The sequence below is a fragment of the Grampus griseus genome (genome assembly GCF_964374135.1).
Source record: "Grampus griseus genome assembly, chromosome: 11".
Taxonomy (NCBI): domain Eukaryota; kingdom Metazoa; phylum Chordata; class Mammalia; order Artiodactyla; family Delphinidae; genus Grampus; species Grampus griseus.
In genome coordinates this window covers 3,719,777-3,732,831 of record NC_139005.1, presented here as the reverse complement: position 1 = coordinate 3,732,831, position 13,055 = coordinate 3,719,777, and positions in this window count along the sequence as shown.

The window sequence follows — 13,055 nt, the reverse complement described above, 5'->3', positions numbered from 1 at the left end:
CGATGTCGTCCTATTGGCAAGAAAACTGGAGGGATTTTCCCGGGGTGGGTGGAGATCACCCACCGATCTGACACTAACTGGCCCCCTGAGCTGTGGGGAGAAACTGGACCCCAGGGAGTCATGCCTCCCGGAGAATCCCTGCTGTGATGGGATGTCTAGGCCTGGCTGCCTTCCCACAGGTGGGGACAACCCGGAGAAGGGCGGCCCCAAGACCAGCCACAGGTCCGTTCAGTGGACAGACACGGGGTGCGGCCTCGTGCTCAGCACTCAGGACAGGCGAGGGTGCTGCTGGGAACAGGCCACGCCGCCTGCGGGGAGCTTAGGTCCCGCAGGAGAGAGAGAGGTTAACTGACGTTACACATTGTTACGATGGGCATACACGCTAGAGAGGGGTCGAGGTCCCTGAGAACCTGCAACAGTAAACCTAGCCTGAGGGTCTTAAGGGGCATCTGCCCCTTTAAGATCTGCCCTGTTTACAGATGGACCCTCCCCATTACAGATGAGGAAACTGGCTCCCAATTCTGTGTCCACCTCGGCCGGGGGAGTTCATGTCTGCTGTGGTCGGGGCCAGTTTGACGGACATTGTCGGGACAGTGTCGAGGTCCAGGAAGTCGTAAAGCCCAGCGGTGGATGGGGGAGTGGCAGGGGTGCCTGCAGCCCGGGCTGGCCTGGGGCTCTTTCCACAGGCCCTATTTCTGAGAGGCGGGAGCTCTTCCAAGGGATGGGTGAGTCCCTGTGGAGCTGTTTGTCCCTGAGTTGACATCAGAAATAACAGCATGCTTGGGAGGCAGCCGAGACAGTATCTGTGCTCAGGTGTCAGCACTGCCTCCAGGCTCCCTCCAGCCTCTCCCTCCCCTCCCTTCCCCTCCCCACCCCTCTCCTCCCCATGCTGAGCCACTGGGCCAGCCCAGGTCACCACAGCCCCTCGCTGCTCTAGTCTCCTTGTTTCTACGAGGTTTCTGTCTGACTCCGTCCTCCACACTGTCTTCAAACTGTCCTGGTTCTCTTACCCTTGGCTGTATGACCTCAGGCAGGTGACTTGACCTTTCTGAGCCTCGTGTGTAAACGAGGGCGGTCGACATCACACACGGTTGTAAGTGGGATCAGTTAGGACAATGTCCTTGCACCCAGCACAGAGCCTGGCATGTGCGTAAGTTTCTGCAACCCATGATAAGTCCTTATCACCGACGAAATAAAGAATGACCCCCTTAGCATTCAACTCATCCAAGAAGCTTCTGTGGACTCCTGTTCTGTGCTAGTAGTTGTGCTAGTGCTATGGCTACAGAATGAGTGAGCCGGGATCCCTGACCTCCAGGAGCTAAAAATTTAGTGGGGGGATAGATTTGAATAGAACCCAGCGTAACGCAGTGTGATGAGTGATGTACTAACAGCAAACACCAAGGGCGATAGGAGCACAGAATAAGCAACTGAGTCCGTTTGGCCTGGCCTCCCAGGCTCCCAGGCCCCCAGTCCTCGACGTGAATGCCCAGGCATAGTCTCCTCGTGCTCATTACCCCAAATCGGCCTCCCTCTGCTGCAGCCTGGTGGGCCATTTCATGCTGGCCCCTTTGCCTGGAATCTCCTCCCCTCGTTTCCTCCCTGCCCAATTCTCCCTATCCTGTAGGGCCTATGTAGGTACCCCATCCTCTGCAAAGTCTTCACTTCTCACCAGATCACACATATGTTTATCCTAAGAAGAAAGATCTGAGAATGTAGCAACCAGTAAAGAAGAGAAAAAAATCACCCGTAAACCCAATAAACAGAGATAATCACTAGTAACATTGGGGTATATTTCCTTCCCATCTTTCTTTTTTCAGTACACACTCACACACACACACGCACACACATTACCTTGCCCCGTTCTACCTCATGTTTTAGGTTGTCACATGCATCTGTCTGCGTTTGACGGTGAGCTTTCTGCGGGCCCAGCTGACGTGTCACTCACTTTTTATCCCTGTCCCCTAACCCAGCATCTTGCACTAGGGGCCTCTGTAAATGTTAGCCCACGAGAACTGCCGGGTGAATTCATTTGGCCTTGGGATGCAGCACGTGATTATCCTGAGGAGGCAGATGTGCTGTCCTGGGCTCTGCTGGTTGGTTAACACTCACGTGCGTTCCTCAAGCACCGGCCACTGCTGGCCCGTCAGGCGCTCTGCTGGGTGGCCGGGAAAGGGGATGAGATCCGTAACGATTCAGCGGCCGCAGCACAGGTGGGTGATTAAGTGCGGTCTGCGTCGCACATCGGGTTGAGCTGAGAGCAGCTCTGCCCCTGCTATTTGATGGAGGTCCTTTGCTTGCGTTAGAAGGACACAGTTGATTCTGGCCAATCCTTTATTCTTTCTGATCAAAAATAGTGTCGGTGCGTCACCCGGGAAGGTGGGAGTGAGATTTTTCTTCTCTGAGATATCAGTTTTGGCTCTAGAATACCTTTGCTCAGATAAAACTCAAGAGACTCTTGACCTGGGACTGGAAGTGGAAATGACAGATGCTTCCGAGAAGCTCGGTTTTGAGGGAGGTGGGTGGCGTCAAGTCAGAGGAGACCAGAGGGGAAAGTGGAGCAGAGCAGAGCACGCCGGAGGGTTTCACGGGGACAGAGGCAGCAGAAAATGTTCACAGAACATCAGGACCCCTTCAAGGCGTACGTGGAGACCATGGGCGGCTGGAGGCGTATTGACTACCTTCCTTCTGGGGAATAAAATGTAGGCCCTTCATCGGTAAAAAGGGCAACCGAACAGGAAGAACAGATATAAGGGCGACAGACCCACTTGCCTTCTGAGACTTGTATGTGAATACGGCAGGATGCTTGTTATTTAGACGTCCTTTTTCTCTCAAGGAGATGTGGCAGAGCAGAGGCTGTTTCTAGAATCAAATACCTCTGAGGGAATTTCATGCCAAGAACGAGGAAAATGTCTACAAGGTTTTGGCTTCTGATGAAAAGTATTGAAACCCAAGTGAAATGAAAGGGAACCTTAAGCTAACACATTACGGATATGGGTGATGTGAAGGCATCTCAGCCAGAGAGGCTCTTTGGGAGCCAAAGCGTGGAGAGGAGAGCATGGAAATATTTAGGGCTCAGGCTAAACGCCAGGATGAGACGTGAAATTGAGGGGCCCTGGTGGCTGCAAAAGGGGCGCTCAGGAGCCCGAGGCCCAAAGCCAGGACACTGGTGGTGCTGGAAGGGAACGTGCTTTGTGAGGAAGTCCAAAATCTAGTTTTCTTTCTCTACTCTGCATTGCTGTGGGTGGTAAAGGGATTTAGTAGGAAGAACGTAGGTTTGGGATGCACTGGATTTTGCCGTTTGGGGATACGGATACGTTCTTAATATTTTCCTCAGACTCAGCGTACTCCTGTGTATGACTCCCAAACTGCCCCCGCCTCCTCCAGCTGACCTCCAGCTCTGAAAGCTCTCCTCCAGGCCTCACACCTCCCTGTGCTCATGCATTCAGGGCCTGTCCCGGGGGGCTGGGGACGCAGCAGTGGACCAGAGCGACAGAGCCTCGGCTTCATGGAGCTCGTGTTCCAGCTCAGGACCGTGCAGCCGAAGTATATGTGAGCACACGAACTTTCTAATATTCTAGTTGCCACTGACGAAGAAGGAAAGGAAGCAGGCGAAATTAACTGCATTAACATTTTCTTTAACCTAATATACTCCAAGGTTATCATTTCAGCATGTAGTCAACCTAATACTTTATTAATTAGACATCGCACATTCCTTTTGGGAACTAGGTTATTCTTACAGCGCATCTCGTTTTGGACCGGCCATATTTCCAGTGCTGGACAGCCTGGTGTGCCTCGTGGTGACTGTGCCGAGCAGTGTGGCTCTGGGGCTCAGGGGTGACAGTCCGCCATCCCCACCAGCCATGGAAACAGAGGGAAGCGTTTCACTGCAGGCCCCGCTGCTCGCAGGAGGACGCTGCCAGCCGGGAAAGGGGACCCCTTCCCTGGGTGCCCTGCCCCTTCCCCCAGCTGCTGATTTCATCCAGAGAGAGGAAGATGCCATGCCCCAGGGTGCTGCCCTAGTCTGTGGGTTCAGGTGAGGGAATGACACTGAGCTCTCCTCTCTGTAATAATAATAATAGTAATAATATAACTAGTACTTAATGAGTACTAAGCATAGGCCAGGCCCTGGGCTAAGCACTGTATCTTTTTTTTTTTTTTTTTTTTTTTTGCGGTACGCGGGCCTCTCACTGCTGTGGCCTCTCTCGTTGCGGAGCACAGGCTCCGGACGCGCAGGCTCAGCGGCCATGGCTCACGGGCCCAGCCACTCCGCGGCATGTGGGATCCTCCCGGACCGGGGCACGAACCTGTGTCCCCTGCATCGGCAGGCGGACTCCCAACCGCTGCGCCACCAGGGAAGCCCTATTATCCGTGTTTAACAGAGGAAAGTGGCTCAGAGAAGTTAGGAGCTTGCTGAGGGTCACACATGTTGCAAGTAACAGACCCGGGGCTTGAACCCAGGGCTTCCTAAAGCCAAAGCCTGATGCTCTTAACACAGAGAGAGCGCAGAATGAGATCCCGGATGAACCCAGCTTCTCCGGCCTCTGCTGAAGGCTCTCTTCCTCTGCTCGCAGGCCTTGGAGATGAAGGTTTCCCCACGGGTGACTCAGTGTCCCAAGGAGAGGTAGACGGGAGACGTCCAGCACCCTGGGCCTGGCCCTCCACCAGCTGTTGTCCAGAAGCCGTAACCGCTGGCATGTTCTTATGACAACTAAGACAGCACGAGCTTCGGGTGCTATACAGTCATGTCTGTGTTACAAATACGACGTTAGCTGTTAGGCTTAGATGACGGACATCTTTGTTGACTCTGAAGCGCCGTACGCAGCTTGCTGTCGTTGTTGTGTGGTTATCACCGTTGTTAGGGGTGAGTCTGTGTGGCTGGCTCACTCACCGTAGCCCCGATCACCGCAGCAGTGCCTGTAATGTCAAATGGCAACCAACACGCCTTGAGTTGTCTGCTCCGGTGGGTCCCAGCACCTGGCGGTCTGGTAGTTCGCTCATGCGTGTATCGCAGTAGAATCCGCTGTGCAGGTGACCTAGTTAGCCAGGTGTTCCCAGCATTTGCCAGCTCGCCCTGTGCTGAAATCTTCTTTACGTTCAGCCTGGGGTGGCTAGCAGCATGTCTGGCTCTTCAGAGCAGAGCGGGAGAGACACTTAAAAACCCTCTGACGTGCTGGAGCGGCCGGGAAGCCAGCCACCAACGTCTGGAGGAGGAAGGGCCCACAGGCTGTGCTGGGGGTTTTCCGGGCATCCTCGTGGTCTTGCTGAATGGGATGACCTTGAGGAACATCCAGATCCCATCCACTCTCTGAGGCCCACTTTAAATGTCCCCTCCCACCCTGAAGACTTTCTTCCTTGTTCAGCCCCTCCCATCCTGTCCCATCTCTAGTGTCCTGTAGTGCTGAAGGCCTGGACCCTCACTTAGATCTTGCATTGTTAGCTACACGTTTTCTGTATGGCCGTGCCCCTTCTTTCTGTGGCTTCTCCTAGTGACGATCACGAATTGACTTGTGACATCCCTGGTGATCTGGTTGGTAAATTCTGCTTTGCTCCAGAGAGGGTTCCAGGGCCTGTTCCATCGCTGTGAGTGCCCGTGCTGACCCCCCCCCCTTTTTTTTTTTTACTTTTCGGCCGTGCCACACAGCATACGGGATTTTAGCTCCCTGACCAGGGACCGAACCCACTCCACCTGCAGTGAAAGCGCGAAGTCTCAACCACTGGACCGCCAGGGAGGTTTCCCCATGCTGCCCGTCATTAAGTTTTCATCCGGCTTTGTGCGCTGCCTCTCCATCCAGAATACACATCCTTTGAGAGCTGTGCTCTTGTGGTCTTGGCCTCCAATTAGGATGTCTGCCTGGCCTAGGCTCAGTGACAATGTATTGCTCCATATGGAGGAAGGGCGAGTGCCCCGATCCAAACAGCTTCCTCTGATGCTGATCATTTGCGTAATACCCTTTACTTTTATTTCACTGCAATGACCATGATCTGTGGTATATATTCACTAATTTGGTAAAACCTCTCTCCTGCACTGGACACCTTTTCGGCTCTGCACTGTATCCCAAGACCCAGTTCAATACCCCTAGAACCTGGCAGGAGCTTGGGGAAGACTATAGTTTAATAATGCGTGGATGAGTCAATCAGCTTGGTCACTGCAGGAGAGGCAAAGGCGGTGGTGGGGAGAGGAGCCGGAGCTGGGGTGCTCAGCGGCTTTTGGAGGGCTTCAGCTGTAAAGAGAAGTGAGGTCAGTTACAGAAGGACAGGTGGAATAACAGAAAACACATTGGCCTTGAAGTCAGGGCCCTGAGGGTCAGGCATTTTCCTGTACTGAAGTTTATTTTCTATGTAACCTTGAGAAAGTCTTGTGAGGGTCGAACGAGGTATTTATTGTGAAATTGCTTTGTAAACTGGCCTGGAAGAATATTACTCATCACCCTAAGATCTGGTCCGTGCCTACCTGTCCAAACATAGTTCTTATTCATTTGCTTTAGCTAGAATAATCCTCTCATTTAAAAAAAATATATGTTTTTTCCTTTATTGCAAAAATAACACATTGAAATTACAAAAATATTAGAAAATTCAGTGAGGTACCACCTCACACCGGTCAGAATGGCCGTCATTAAAAAATCTACAAATAACAAATGCTGGAGAGGGTGTGGAAAAAAGGGAACCCTCCTACACTGTTGGTGGGAATGTAAATTGGTGGAGCAACTATGGAAAACAGTACGGAGGTTCCTTAAAAAACTAAAAATAGAATTACCATATGACCCAGCAATCCCACTCCTGGGCATATATCTGGAGAAAACTATAATTCGAAAAGATACATGCACCCAAATGTTCATAGCAGCACTATTCACAATAGCCAAGACATGGAAGCAACCTAAATGTCCATCAACAGATGAATGGATAAAGAAGATGTGGTATATATATATATATATATATATATATACAGTGGAATACTACTCAGCCATAAAAAAGAATGCCATTTGCAGCAATATGGATGGACCTAGAGATTATCATACTAAGTGAAGTAAGTCAGACAGAGAAAGACAAATACCATATATCACTTATATGTGGAATCTAACATATGACACAAATGAACCTACTTACAAACAGAAACAGACTCACAGGCATAGAAAACAAACTTACGATTACCGAAGGGGAAAGGGAAGGGGAAGGGATAAATTAGGAGTTTGGGATTAGCAGATACAAACTACTATATATAACCTAGAAACTGTCATACAGTGAAGTAAGTCAGAAAGAGAAAAACAAATATCGTATAATATCACTTATATGTGGAATCTAGAAAAATGGTACAGATGAACTTATTTGCAAAGCAGAAATAGAGACACAGATGTAGAGAACAAACTTATGGCTACCAAGGGGGGAACGGAGGGTGGGATTAATTGGGAGATTGGGATTGACAAGTATACGCTACTATGAACAAAATAGATAACTAATGAGAACCTACTGTATAGCACAGGGAACTCAACTCAGTGCTCTGTGGTGACCTAAATGGGAAGGAAATCCAAAAAAGAGGGAATATATGTATATGTACATAGCTGATTCACTTTACTGTACAGCAGAAACTAACACTGTAAAGCAACCATACTCCAATAAAAATGTTAAAAACAAAATAAAATAGGTAATCAACAAGGTCTTACTGTACAGCACAGGAAACTATATTCAGTATCCTGTGCTAAACCATAATGGAAAAGAATATGAAAAAGAATGTGTGTGTCTGTGTGTGTGTGTGTGTGTGTGTGTGTGTGTGTGTGTGTGTATATAATGGAATCACTTTGCTATACACCTGAAACTAATACAACATTGTAAGTCAACTACACTTCAGTTAAAAAAAAAGAAAATTCAGAAGAAAATCAAACATCTCTTAAGGTTATCATCTAGATCTAACACTATTAACATCTTATATACAGCCTCAATGAGTTTTTTTTGGAATACATGTGACCGAAGTTTGCCAGGTGTCAGCAGCTGGGAGCAGACACGGCGACACTCCTGTGTCCTCCCAGTGCCCTGACTTTGCTGACGGCTCTGCCTGGGAAACCACTAGAAGGAGGAGCCTCCCCAGTCTGCTTTCTTCCAGCATCCCGGGGGGCAGAGCTGGCAGCAGTGCCAGTGAGGGTTGTAGAGGGGTGCTCTAGGGATAGGCTTATCTTCCTCCAGCACTTTCTATCATCTGAAAATGCTGACTGGGTTTAGAGATTTACTGTTTGCCTCTCTCCACGGGAATATAAGCTCCACGAGGTCCAGAGCTTGCTGGGTTTGCCTGTTGCTGCCTCTTTGGCACCTAAAACAGTGCCTGCCCAGAGTAAATATTCATTGAATGAATGAATGAGTGAGCACCCACATGCTGTACAGAATAAGAAGGATTTGCTTCGGATGAATTGTGCATATTTTGAGCTGAGCAGAGGCCACAGTCACTGGGGACACCCATCTGGTCTGCAGTTGCGGCTGTGGCTGGAGCTTCGGCCGGGTGTGGCAGATCACCCTCGCCCCCTTGGCCATCACCACTGCCTAACACTGTAAGCAGCCATCCTCCAATAAAAATTGTAAAGTCAGTCATTCCAAGCATGCCACAGACCCTGTGACTTAGCACGTGGCCAAGGCATTCTGCCAAGTCCCTCTCCAGGTTCACGGTCTTAGCATCCCCAAGCTGCCCCAGGCCAGGAGCCCCATCCTCTCCCTGTCCCAAAGCCTGGTCCTCCCCCAGCATCCTCAGCTGGCTCTCCTCCTGGGGCCATTGTGCTCCTCTGACAAACACTCTGCACGTCTCACTTAGGTAGGGATGCCACAAGTCTGCATCTCAGTCTTCAAGGCTGAGCTTCAGTGATGCAGACGACATTTGTGGGTTGCATGCACAGAGCTTCACAGCTGAGAGCTGGGGCTTCTGCAGGGGATGTCTAGTTTGCCCTGAGGCCACCCCCTTCTCACGCACAAGGGTCTGCCCTCACTGGCCTGGGGACAGTCTCCAGACTCCCGTGGCTAAGCAGACAGCCCACTGCTACCCTCGTCCTCACCTCCTCGTCCCCCAAACCTGGAAGAGGATAAGGCTGAGTCCGTTTTCTTCTGAGACATTGCAGCCCTATCAGGAGGGGCTTTTTCTGCCAGTTTTCTCTAAATCGTCGTAAAATTGCGGCCCCAGTGGAAAGTAAGGCGTTCTCATCTCTGTGTGTTTCCTAGGTGGGATTTGAGTCACCGGTAGCAAAATTGTCCCCCAGATGTGAGGGTTTACCCATCCTCTGAAGAGCCAGGACCTTCATCCACATCCCACAGCCCTCAACACCAGGCCCTGTGCTGGTGCCTCTGATGCTGTGTTTAATATTCATGAGGATCGTCTGTGGACGCTTAGACTGGAGAAACCAAGTTCATCAGAGTAGCCATTTCTTCCAAGCTTTCTTGAGCACAGCTTCTTTCGCTCTTTATTCCCCCAGATTTGTTAAGGTGTAATTGACATATATAACATTATAGAAGTTTAGGGCGTACAACATAATGGTTTGGTGTATGTTTGTGAATATATGTGAAATGAATCCCACACTTACTTAAGTTAACATCCATCACCTCACGTAGTTATAATTTTTTCTTGTGATGAGAACTTTTAAGATCTGTTCTCTTAGCAACTTTTAAATATGCAATAGAGTGTGATTAACTAGTCACGCTGCTGTACATTACATCCTCAGGACTTATTTATCTTATAAGGGGAAGTCTGTACCATTTGACCCCCTGCACCCATCTCCCCACCTCCTACTGTTGGCAACCACCAATCTGTTCTCTATATCCACGAGTTAATTTTTTTTTAGATTCTACATATAAGTGAGATCATACAGTATTTCTTTCTCTGTCTGACTTATTTCACTAAGCACAATGCCCTCAAGGTTTATGTTGTCACAAATGGCAAGAATTCCTTCTGTTTTATGGCTGAATAATATGTGACTATCTAATTTCCCAGCACCATTTATTTAAAAGACTGTCTTTTCTCCATTGAATATTCTTGGCTCCCTTGTTGACTATATATGTGTGGATTTATTTCTGACCTTCAATTCTGTTCCATTGGTCTATATGTCTGTTTTTTATGCTGGTACCATACTTGTTTGATTACTATAACTTTATAATATAGTTTGAAATCAGGAAGTTTAATGCTTCCAGCTTTGTTCTTATTCCTCAGGATCGCTTTGGCTATGAGGGGTCTTTGTGGTTCCAAACAAATTTTAGGATTTTTTTTTTTTAATTTCTGCAAGTAAATGTCATTGGAACCTTGATACAGATTGCATTAAATCTGCAGATGGCTTTGGGTAGCATGGACGTTTTAACAATACTAATTCTTCTGATCCATGAACATGAGCTATCTTTCCATTTATTTGTATCTTCTTAGTATCTTTCATCAGTGTCTTATAGTTTTCAGTGTACAGATATTTCACCTCCTTGGTTGAATTTATTCCTTAGTTTATTGTTTTTAATGCTATTGTAATTGAGATTGTTTATTTCTTTTTCAGATAATTCACTGTTAGTATATTGAAACGCCGCTGAGTTTTGTATGTTGATTTTGAATCCTACAACTTTGCTGAATTTATTGATTAGATCTAACAGGTTTTTGGTGAAATCTTTAGGATTTTCTATATATAAATTTATGCCATCAGCACATAGACAATTTTATGTCTTCCTTTCTTATTTGCCTGACTTCTATTTCTTTTTCTTGCATGATTGCTCTGGCTAGGACTTCTAGTACTATGTTGAGTAAGAGTGGTGAGAGTGGGCACCCTTGTCTTGTTCCCGATCTTAGAGGAAATTCTTTCAACCTTTGACCATTGAGTATGATGTTAACTGTGGGCTTGTCACATATGGCTTTCCTTATGCTGAGGTATGTTCCTTCCATACCCAGTTTGTTGAGAGTTTTTGTCATGAATGGATGTTGAATTTTGTCAAGTGCTTTTTTGGCATCTCTTGAGTCGATTGTACGATTTTTATCTTTCGTTCTCTTAAGGTGGTGTATCACACTGATTGATTTGTATATGTTGAACCGTCTTTATAACCCAGGCGTGAATCCCCACTTGATCATGGTGCACGATCCATTCAATGGTGCTGTTGAATTTAGTTTGCTAGTATTTTGTTGAGAATTTTTGCATCTGTGTTCATCAGGGATATGATGGCACAGTTGCTTAAGTATTAGATGACAGAGGTCTGTCCTTGCCCATTGGGGAAGTTGGTGAAACAAGTGGATATCACTTAAGTTTGTTTAAAGGAGGCCTCTGGAAGAGGAAGCTTGTCACTTTTCCTAGATCTTTTTGCCCTTCAGTTACATGTGGGCAGAAGAGCCTGGAGCCTTTGCTGGCCCCTCTCCACAAGGATCTGGTGCCAGGCACTCGCTTCTCGTAGGAGTCGATTCCCCGTGGAGCATGCCCGTCTCTCTGCCCTTCTTCCTCTGCTCTCCGCCCTTCCCCATAGCAATGGTGAGGATGCGTCTGCGTTTGTGTACAATATCACTTTTCACTTTCATACTCAGTGTTCCATCTGACCCTTGTCCCATGGGACAGGTGGGAAACAGTTCTGTGTCCACCCTAATGCCCCTAGCTCTTAGCCCTTTACTCTCAAAGCCCCTGTTTTCCCTTCGATCATGACGTTCCATCTGCTTTGGAGACTTGGCAGGGGAGGATTGGAACTAAGGGGAACTGGGAGCACGTATTTAATAGAAAACACGCAAAACATTATCATTCATGCTGAGTCGAGAGAGCTGACTTAGGCTGGGTTCCCTGGAAGCAGACCCCAAGAGAGGGCTGACCAGGCAAGTGGTTTATTAAGGAGGTGCTCCAGGAAGACCTAGTAAAGGAGTGGAACACAGGACAGGAGAGGGGAGGAAGCCAGAGTGTGATGTGGGGCAGAGTTCCAGCTTCAGCCTGGCCTGACAAAAGTGTAAATCCCAGCTCAGAGTCTTCCCCACTGAAGCAGGGAAGAATGGGCTTCCCTGCTTCTGCACCAGGCAGGTATTGGCCAAGGGCTGTTTAGGGGTGACTGGAAAACTTCAGACACTTCCGGCTCTGTCCATGAGACAAAGCAACTCCAGAAGCCCAAGGATGTGCCTTCTAAGAGTCACAGGCGCAGGGAGCTAGAACAAAGGCGGGGACGGTGGAGGGGGTGGGTAGTGCACAAATATTGGAGGGGATGTGGGTGGGGCATCCATAGTGTCGCCTTGGTAACTGCATCCGTCACTGTGTCCAGCTGTACCACTTTGCAGCTTCCTCATCTGTCAAACAGGGATCGTGTTAATTTTACTTGCCCATATCATAGAATGATTGTGAAAACAAAATAAAATGAGAACAGGGGGCCCAGAACCATGCTGACAACAATCAAGACATTTTACAAAGCCAGGTGCCATTATGGAATCATTCTCTTCCAGGCCCAGAGGATATATTAGCTCTTGGTCTTCGCTCGTCTGTCAGACATCAGCACTGACAGTCTTGGGAAAGAGCTTGTTCTGTTGGGAAGAAAGGAGGCACTTTTTTAATGTTGATAAATTTTGCAGCAGTGTCTTTAATATATACCAGCCGCCTTGAAATACATCTGATTAACCACCAGATCTCACGCTGAGCCTGTGTTTGGCTTTGATGTACGCATCCGCAAGGACATATTGGAAAGCTAATCATGATAGGACTTAGCGCTTATAAAACGCCTTTTATCTTCAAAGTGGTTTACAACCACTAATTAAGAGACGAATTTGTGTGAACAGCAACCGTGTCATGGAGACCTCCAAACCATTATCAAGGCCTTTAACGTATCTTATAATATAGCAAGAGAAGTGTGAATGGTGCCACTGCATATTAGTGGAAGAGTTATTTTATAGCGGTAGAGACAGCTGTTCCCTGTCTCCCTTGAGGCCAGACAAGGAAATTGGACCTCATTCGAGGAAAAAGGAGGCAGAACATAGTGGTTGCGTGAGCCACAGCAGGCAGAGTGGTGAGCTGCCCTCTCAAAGGTGCTTCTGTACAGCTGCCCCTTTAAATGGGCTGGTGGGGCCACATGTGTGTCCTAGGATACAATTCAATTCTAACACT